The following is a 10,176-nucleotide window of genomic DNA, read 5'->3' on the forward strand; positions in this document are numbered from 1 at the left end:
GCTCTGTGGGAACTGTTCCATGTGTTCCTGAGGCGTTTGTGGGGGGGGGGGGAGGAGCTCCACGTCCTCCTCCGCCGCCGCCATCTTGTCCCCCCTTTCACATTCTTTTCTTCAATAACACTCTTCTATAGGTGTTGTAGAATACAGGTTCCACTTTTATAAACATATTCACTCCATGACACAGTGCTGTGTGTGAATTACAAGTTTAAGGTATACAGCGTAGTAACTTGCCTTACCTATATTGAGAAATGTTTCCCACAGTAAATTCAGTTAATATCCATTATCTCATGGATATAGAAAAAAGAAGAAACGTATTTTCCTTGTGATAAGGATTCTTAGGATCTGCTCTGAATAACTTTCAAATATACCATACAGCAGAGTTAACTATAGCCATTGTGTTTTACATTATATACCCAGGACTTATTTATCTTGGAACTGAACCTTTATACATTTTGACCACTTTCATCCAACTGCCCACCCCCACCTACCACCTCTGGTAACCACAAAGCTCAGCTCTTTTTCTATGAGTTTGGTTTTACTGTTTGTTTGCTTGTTAGATTACACGTATAAGTGAGATCCTACAGTATTTGTCTGTCTCTGTCTGACTTATTTCACTTAGAATAAATCATCAGGGTCTTTCCATGTTGTCACAGATGGCAGGATTTCCTTCTTTTACGGCTGACTCTTTCACTGCATATAAATACAATCTTTTCCCTTCATCTATCAGTGGGTACTTTTTTTTTTAACATTTTTATTGGAGTATAATTGCTCTATAATTGTGTGTTAGTTTCTGCTTTATAACAAAGTGAATCAGCTATACATATACATATATCCCCATATCTCCTCCCTCTTGCAGTGGACACTTTCATTGTTTCCATGTCTTAGTTAATGTAGATAATGCTGCTGGGAACGTGGGGGTGCAGCTGTCTCTTTGACATAGTGTTTTTGTTTCCTTCATATATATTCCCACTAGTGGAATTACCAAGTCAAATGGTAGTTCTAATTTTTTGAGGGAACTCCACACTGTCTTCCATAGTGGCTGTTCCAAGTTACAGTTACAGTCCCACCAACAGTGCACAATAGTTCCCTTTTCTCCATATCCTTGCCAGCATTCATTTCTTAATGGGTATTCTAACAGGTGTGAAAGAATTTCAATCTAAAGTGGAACCAGGGACTTCCCTCGTGGTGCAGTTGTTGAGAATCCATCTGCCAGTGCAGGGGACACGGGTTCGTGCCCTGGTCTGGGAAGATCCCACATGCCACGGAGCAACTAAGCCCGTGCGCCACAACTGCTGGGCCCACATGCCACAACTACTGAAGCCCACGTTCCTAGAGCCCATGCTCTGCAACAAGAGAAGTCACCACAATGAAGAGTAGCTCCTCTCGCTGCAACAAGAGAAAGCCCAGGCGCAGCAACAAAAGACCCAATGCAGCCAAAAATAAATAAATAAATTTATTAAAAAAAAATAAAGTGGAACCAAAGGATATAAAATGGAAAATCTTATACATGTGCCCTCAGAAAAACAAAAGTTATGGACTGATTTCCTGTATGTGCCTGATTTACAGAAAACTGTTAATATTTGAATTTTCTTAAATAATAGGGAGTTGGTCAGGGGAAATCAACCTTGGGAAGTTTTGCTTATGGTTTCCAGAGTCATGAACAAGAAATGACCCAGGTCGGATTGGTCCCAAAAAAATAAGCTGAATTGAGCTTTGTTTGTATGACTAGACTGGTTTTGTCTGTACAGGGAATTTTCAAAGCTGACCTCTGGTGTGTGTGTGTGTGTGTGTGTGTGTGTGTGTGTGTGTGTGTGTTTTTGTGGTACGCGGGCCTCTCACCATTGTGGCCTCTCCCGTTGCGGAGCATAGGCTCCGGACCCGCACGCTCAGTGGCCATGGCCCAAGGGCCCAGCCTCTCCGCGGCATGTGGGATCCTCCCGGACTGGGGCACGAACCCACGTCCCCTGCATCGGCAGGCGGACCCCCAACCACCGCGCCACCAGGAAAGCCCAGTGTGTTTTGTTTTTTTAACAGACTCTAGATGAACTCTCTTTACATTCCCTGCCCATAAATACAGCCTACCCCAGACCCTCAGTGGACTCACTTGTAGCTTGCTTCAGTTTGCATGTCCTGATTTGTATTTCTCTGCTATTCCTGAATAGTCATTTTTTTGACAATTTGAGCTTGCCTCATTTTCCTTTTTTATTTAGGTCGATACAGGCTAGAGATATTATGGTTTTGATTTGCATTTCTCTAATTATTGAGAACCTTTTTGTGTACCTGTTGTCCATTTGAATGTCATTTTTGGAAAAACATCTGTTCAGATCCTTTGCCCATTGTTTAATTGGATGATGATGATAATTTGACATTGAGTTACATGAGTTCTTTTCATCTTTTGTATGTTAACCCTTTTCAGATATATATATGGGTTACAAAAATTTTTTTTCCCATTCAATAGGTTGCCGTTTCATTTTGTTTGCTCTGCAGAGCTTTTTACTTTGATGTAATCATGTTTATTTTGTTTCTTGTGCTTTAGGTGTTAACATGCAAAAAAAATCATTGCCAAGCCCCATGTCAAGGAGTTATTTTCCTATGTTTTCCAAGTCTTATATTTAGTGTTTAATCCATTTTGAGTTAAGTTTTGTGAGTTGTGTAAGATAGGGATCTATTATAATTCTTTTACCTGTGAATATCCAATTTTCCCAGCACTGTTTATTGAAGAAATTGTCTTTTCTTCGTTGAGTATTCTTGGCTCCCTTGTCAAATATTAGTTGACCATATATGCATGGGTTTGTTTCTGGGCTCTCAATTCTTTTCCATTGGTTTATGTGTCTGTTTTATGCCAGTACCATACTGTTTTGAACACCTTAGCTTTACAATATAGCTTGAAATCAGAAAGAATGAACCTCTGCTTTGTTCTTTCTCAGGGTGCTTTGGCTATGCAGGGTCTTTGGCTGTTCCACATAAATTTTAGGATTTTTTTTTTCTTCTATAAAAGAAAATACCATTGGAATCTTGACAGGGATTGCACTAAATCTGTAGATGACTTTGGTTGGTATGGACATTTTAATATTACTAATTCTCCCAACCCATGAGCACAGGATACCTTTCCATTTATTTGTGTTTATCTTCAGGTTCTTTCATCTGTGTCTTGTAGTTTTCAGTGTAGAGATCTTTAACCACCTTGGTTAATTTTTATTCCTGGGTATTTTACTGTTTTTGATGCTATTGTGACTGGAAGAGTTTTCAAAAATTCATTGTTAGTGTATAGAAATGCTGATATTTTAATGTTATTTTTGTATCCTGTAATTTTCCTCAATTTGTTGCTTAGAAAGAACAGGGTGGGGTTTTGTGTGTGTGTGTGTGTGTGTGGAGTCTTTAGGATTTTCTCTATATAAAATCAATGCCATCTGCAAATAGAGACAATTTTACTTAATCTTTTCCAATTCTGATGCCTATTTTTCTTGCATGAATGCTCTGGCTGGGACTTCCACTATTGTGTTGAATAGGAGTGATAAGGGTGGGCATCCTTGTCCAGATCTTAGTGGGAAAAGCTTTCAGCCTTTCACCACTGAGTATGATGATGTGGGCTTGTCATATATAGCCTTTATTATGTTGAGGTATATTCTTTCTAGACCTAACTTGTTATGAGTTATTATCCTGAACAGATGTTGAATTTTGTCAAATGCTTTTTCTGTATCTATCGAATGATCATATGATTTTTTTCTTTCATTCTATTAGAATGATGTATCACGTTTATTGATTTGTGTATGTTGAAGCAATCTTGCATCCTAGGGATAAATCCCTCTTGAATCATGGTGAATGATCCTTTTAATGTGCTGCGGAATTTGATTTGCTAATATTTTACTGAGAATTTTTCCATCTATATTCTCAGGGATATCACCTTAATTTTTATTTTATATTGGAGTATAGTTGATTAACAATGTGTTAGTTTCAGGTGTACAGCAAAGTGATTCACTTATACATATATCTATTCTTTTTCAAATTCTTTTCCCATTCAGGTTATTACAGAATACTGAGCAGAGTTCCCTGTGCTATACAGTAGGTCCTTGTTGGTTATCTGTTTTAAATACAGCAGTGTGTACATGTCAATCCCAAACTCCCTGTCTGTCCTTCCCCACACCCCCATCCTTCCCCCCTGGTAAGCATGAGTTAATTCTGAGTCTGTGAGTCTGTTTCTGTTTTGTAAGTAAGTTCACTAGTATCATTTGTTTTTTAGATTCCACATATAAGCACTATCATATTTGTCTTTCTCTGTGTGACTGACTTCACTTAGTATGATAATCTCCAGGTCCATGCATGTTGCTACAAATGACTATACTACCCAAGGCAATCATTAAGGATATTGACCCATAGTTTTCTTTTCCTCTGGTGTCCTTTCCTGGCTTTGGTATTAGAGTAATGCTGGCCTCATAAAATGAGTTTCAGAGTTTCACACCTCTTTGATTTTCTTTTTAAGAATTTGAGGATTGATTAATTCTTCTTTAAATGTTTGGTGAAATTCACCTGTGAAGCCATCTGGTCCTGGGGTATTCGATGTTGAGAGATTTTTTTTTTTATCACTGGTCCACTCTCATTATTTGTTATTGATATGCTCAGATTTTCTATTTCTCCCCGATTCAGTCTGTAGGTTGTACGTTTCTAAGGATTTTTCCATTTCTTCTAGGTCATCCAGTTTGTTGGTGTATACTTTTTCATATAGCTTATGATCCTTTGTTTTTCTGTAGTATCAGTTGTAATGGCTCCTCTTTCATTTATAAAGTTGTTGATTTGGGTCCTCTCTCTTTTTTTATTGGTTAGTCTACCTAAAGGTTTGTCAATTTAGTTCATCTTTTCAATGAACCAACTCTGTTTTATTAATTTTTTATGTTGTTTTCCTCTTCTCTCTTTTATTTATTTGTGCTCTAATCTTTATTATTTCCTTCCTTCTACTTTGGGCTCAGTTTGTTCTTTTTCTACTACTTTGAGGCATAGAGTGAGGAATCTTTCTTGTTTTGTTACCAAACCAAGTTTGTTTGCCTGACGTGCAACAAGCTAACATGCTGAGGCACTGAGGTTTGCGGCAAAGAAAGGGGGGAGATGGGAGAACAAGTCTCAAATCTGCCTCCCTAATGGTGGGGGGCTTGGAATATTTATGGCATAAAGAAGCAGGGTGGTCTTAGGTGTGGGGAAAGATGATTGGAGGTAGGGAAGAGGTGAGGCAATCTGTGTTCTGTGCAGGCGTATCTGAATTACGTTTTTCTTCATGGGATATAAGTTCAAAAATGGAGGCGTGCTACTGGGCATGTACCCTGAGAAAACCATAATTCAAAAAGAGTCATGTACCACAGTGTTCATTGCAGCTCTATTTACAATAGCCAGGACATGGAAGCAATCTAAATGTCCATCGACAGATGAATGGATAAAGATGTGGCACATATATACAATGGAATATTACTCAGCCATAAAAAGAAATGAAATTGAGTTATTTGTAGCGAGGTGGATGGACCTAGACTGTCATACAGAGTGAAGTAAGTCAGAAAGAGGAAAGCAACATATGCTAACACACATATATGGAATCTGAAAAAAAAAATGGTTCTGAAGAACCTAGGGGCAGGACAGGAATAAAGATGCAGACATAGAGAATGGACTTGAGGACACGGGGAGGGGGAAGGGTAAGCTGGGATGAAGTGAGAGAGTGGCATGTACATATATACACTACCAAGTGTAAAATAGGTAGCTAGTGGGAAGCATCCGCATAGCACAGGGAGATCAGCTCGGTGCTTTGTGTCTACCTTAGAGGGGTGGGATAGGGAGGGTGGGAGGGAGATGCAAGAGGGAGGAGATATGGGGATGTATGTATATTATAGCTGACTTACTTTGTTATACAACAGAAACTAACACCACTGTAAAGCAATTCTACTCCAATAAAGATGTTAAAAACAAAAGAAAGATATGTAATCAGGAAAAAACAAATGGAGGTGTGTAGCGTGATATGAGGGTTTAGTTTTGGGCACTCTGACATCAAAAAGCCATTCATCAAACACTTGCATAGGCCCAGTTTTAGGATTAGTGGTCCCAACCAGTCTTAATTGGCTCAGCTTGAACTAGACTCAGCTGACTGCAAGTTCCTGGAAAACAACTCAGGCAACCATTTTATTGTTTAAGCTACATGAAGCTTGAAGAGCATGTAATTTGCAATAAAATAATAAGGCAAGTTTGCTCAGTGAAGGCAGGCTACAAGCAGAGGGGTTTTTATAAATTTATTTATTTATTTATTTTTGGCTGTGTTGGGTCTTCGTTTCTGTGTGAGGGCTTTCTCCAGTTGCAGAGAGCGGGGGCCATTCTTCATCGCCATGCGTAGGCCTCTTACTGTCGTGGCCTCTCTTGTTGCAGACCACAGGCTCCAGACACGCAGACTCAGTAGTTGTGGCTCACGGGCTTAGCCGCTCCGTGGCATGTGGGATCTTCCCAGACCAGGGCTCAAACCCGTGCCCCCTGCATTAGCAGGCGGATTCTCCACCACTGCGCCACCAGGGAAGCCCCAGAGGGGTTTTTAGCAAGCTGTAATATAAACTCAATTTCTGTAAATCACCAGTTTCTACTAACCCTATGGGGCATGGTTTTAAGATTTTTTTTTTTTAACCCTGTGGGGCATGGTTTCAGTCTCTTTCTTTTTTTTTAATTTTATTTATTTATTTATTTATTTATGGCTGTGTATGGCTCTTCGTTTCTGTGTGAGGGCTTTCTCTAGTTGCAGCAAGTGGGGGCCTCTCTTCATCGCGGTGCGCAGGCCTCTCACTATCACGGCCTCTCTTGTGGAGCACAGACTCGACGCGCAGGCTTAGTAATTGTGCCTCACAGGGCTAGTTGCTCCGCGGCACGTGGGATCTTCCCAGACCAGGGCTCGAACCCGTGTCCCCTGCATTGGCAGGCAGATTCTCAACCACTGCGCCACCAGGGAAGCCCGGTTTCAATTTCTTAACACACTGTTTGACCAGGGGATTTTTGCAGAAACTAATGCCTGTGGCTGGCAATTTGTTATGTAAGTGAATATTGAAACACCCATGTTTGAGTAAATATCAACTTTTTTTGCACTTAATGTATTTATTTGAAACTTTGTACATGTCTTACTAAAGCATTCTAATATTTCGTTGGAGTGTGATAGGCAGTATAGCAGGCACCTCTGTGCAGGGGAACAGAACATCTATTATAAATATGCTCTGTTTCACTGTAGTTTCCCCTGGAAGAGCAGACTCTACACTTTATGGCAGCATTTTTTTTAGTCCTGTGGGTATTATTTCCTCTAGAATATGTTCTTTTATTTTACCTGATAGTCGACAAGGTGGATCGACTTGTGGGGGGCTCTTTTAGAAACGCCACAAGAAGGACCAGGTGCGGGACTACCACTACATTCACCAGAATGGTCAGTTATCCATTCTCTAGCTACTGCTAAAATTGCTTGTGAGTCATTTTATTCTGTGCATTAAGGCCACAATAAATTTTATTTATTTAGGCTGTGCTGGGTCTTAGTTGCAGCCTGCAGGATCTGTTTTAGTGTGGCATGAGGAGTCTTAGTTGCGGCATGCAGGATTCTTAGTTGCAGCATGTGGGCTCTTAGTTGTGACATGCAGAATCTTAGTTGTGGCATGCATGCGGGATCTCGTTCCCCAACCAGGGATCGAACCCGGGCCCCCTGCATTACTCAAATAGAAACCCATTTTCTTATACCATTTTCGAGTTTTCTGGAAGATATTGAAGTGTGCCAGTTATTGATCGGATCAATCAACTCCTTTCATATATTTATTATACTCTAATACATAAGTGGGCTTAGTTGTCTGATGGCCAATCCTTCTGTCTTCCTTTCTTGTAGATGCTGTGGAGGCGTCATGAATAGCTGTCACCATGCGGACTAGCCTCTTGTCTTTCCATATAAGAAGAATCACTTCTCCCTTCCGTAAGAATGTCATTTCCCTCCCCCCACATAGATTTTTAGATTTCTCCTTTAATTGGTTTGGTAGACGATGATTCTCTCTTATATTCCCACAAATTCTGGTTTTATTTTTCAACAATATTTCAGATGTGGACACACCATTGTAATAATTGTCTTGGTAAATATGGTGCCATGAACCAAGATAAGGTTGTAGGACTGATAATATTGTTTCTTGCGGTTTCTTTCCTTCCCTGTGTAAATCTCAAGGTTGCATATATATCCAGTTTCCCTTTAGCTAACCATCCTGACTAAAATTCCATATTTTGTGAGTTTTTACAGATTATAGGTTTTGAATCTGAGTCATCCTCTCCACTTTATCATTGCCTCATCAAGTGATAACTCTTGTTTGGGTATATAGATTGATTGAAATTCTGGTAGAAAATAATCCAGAAGAGCTTTAACTTTTGAAATTCTGTCTGCAGGAAGTGGAGTTTCCAAGTTATTGTTAAAGTGAAGAAATGTCCTTATTTGTTTGAACCTTCTTCTCGTCATAATCTTTGGAAAGATAGGTGTTTCAAGTAAGGGATCAGTCGACCAATATCCTTTCCAGTGTGACTTTCTTATTTGTGCCATCAAAATTATTAATCCAAGAAACTTCTTCATGTCACTGTTGGTTACAGCAGTCCATTTTAAAACCTTATCATACTTTTTATATGATTTTTCATTTTGTTGGTGATACAAGTTTGAGAAGTGACCAACTCGAACAAGTTACTAAAAATTAATTCTGTTATTTCACTAACACTTTGCTGGTTATTATATTCAGCAGTTACACCTGACACACCTGTAAAGTCTTCTAATTTTCCTGAAATGTTGTCTTCAATCCACTCTTCTGTAGAAGCAAAGGAGCATTCTCCAGCACTGTAAGTTTCATTTTCACTTTCTATATCAGAATCAGTCACTAAGATTTTTTTGTCTTTTTTTGGTCTAATATTCACATCATCTGAATCAGAACTATATTCTGAAGAACTATCATTTTCTGATACACTAGTATATATGCCTCTCGGACAGTCAGAGAAAGTATCTGCATAAAATTCACTGAAAAATTCTTCTTCACTCAAAATTTTGCAATGCGTCATTTTTGAAAACTTTATGGTAATAAACTATGCACAAGGTTGGAACAAAAACCTAACGGAGCAAAATGTGAATGATAACGGCAGTCATAAGTTGTATAATGAACCCTTGATCAATTCTAAGCTCTAACAACTTCGCATGGTGATGTAAATTGTGTCACTCTCTAAAAACATATCGATATGTCTCTGGTCAGTAACGTTTGGGTAACAAAATTAATACATCTCCGGTCAGTAATGTGTTAATGTAGGCATTTATTGTTATGAACTTTCCTCTCAGAACTGCTTTTGCTGTATCCCATAAGTTTTGGTATGTTGTCTTTCCATTTTTGTTTGTCTCAAGATACTTTTTTATTCCCCTTTTAATTGCTTTAAGACATTGGTTGTTCAGGGTGTGTTGTTATTTTCTGTGTATTCATGAATTTTCCAGTTATCCTCCTGTTGATTTTTAGTTCCTTGTAATTGTGGTCCGAGGAGATACTTGGTATGATTTCAATCTTCTTGAATTTGCTAAGATTTGTTTTGTGGCCTAAGATATGGTCTGTCCTAGAAAATGTTCCATGTGCACTTGATGAGAATGCATATTCTGCTGTTGTCGGATAGAATGTTCTGTATATGTCTATCAGGTCTATTTGGTATGTAGTTCTGTTTAAAACCGCTGGATGCTTATTGATTCTCTGGATGATCTATCCTTTTTGAAAGTGCAGTATTAAAATCCCCCACTCTTACTGTATTGCTATTTATTTCTCCTTTTAGCCCATGTAGTTTTACTTTATATGTTGATATTTAGTTGCTTCAATGTTGGTGCATAAATATATACAAACATTATATACCTTTTTAATGGAATGATCCCTTTACGTGTGTGTGTGTGTATAAAACTTTTCTCTTTCTCCCAGTGTCAGTTTAAAGTCTGTTTTGTCTGATATAAGTATAGTTACCACTGCTATTTTTGGTTACCATTTGCAGGAAATATTTTTTTCCATTCCCTCACTTTTAGTCTATGTATGTCTTTGAGGCTAAAGTGAGTCTCTTGTAGGAAGCATGTCATTGGATCTTATTGTTTTATCTAATTAGCCATCTTTGTCTTTTGATTGGAGACTTTAATCTACTTATGTT

The 10,176-nt window shown here is 38.8% G+C and overlaps 1 long non-coding RNA gene across 2 annotated transcripts in view; it reads left to right on the forward strand.

Moving 5' to 3' along the window:
- The window catches only part of LOC307175267, a 76,815-nt gene that overhangs the window by 34,616 nt on the left and 32,023 nt on the right, over positions 1–10,176 (forward strand). Inside the window, exon 4 of one of the 2 annotated variants that reach the window (XR_013824280.1) lies at positions 7,874–8,853. This is a non-coding gene — a long non-coding RNA (uncharacterized lncRNA). Of the gene's footprint in view, positions 1–7,873; positions 8,921–10,176 lie in introns of those variants that run through there. The other variant, XR_013824281.1, reaches the window with a different exon arrangement.

Source organism: Stenella coeruleoalba (genome assembly GCF_951394435.1).
Source record: "Stenella coeruleoalba genome assembly, chromosome: 16".
Classification (NCBI taxonomy): Eukaryota; Metazoa; Chordata; class Mammalia; order Artiodactyla; family Delphinidae; genus Stenella; species Stenella coeruleoalba.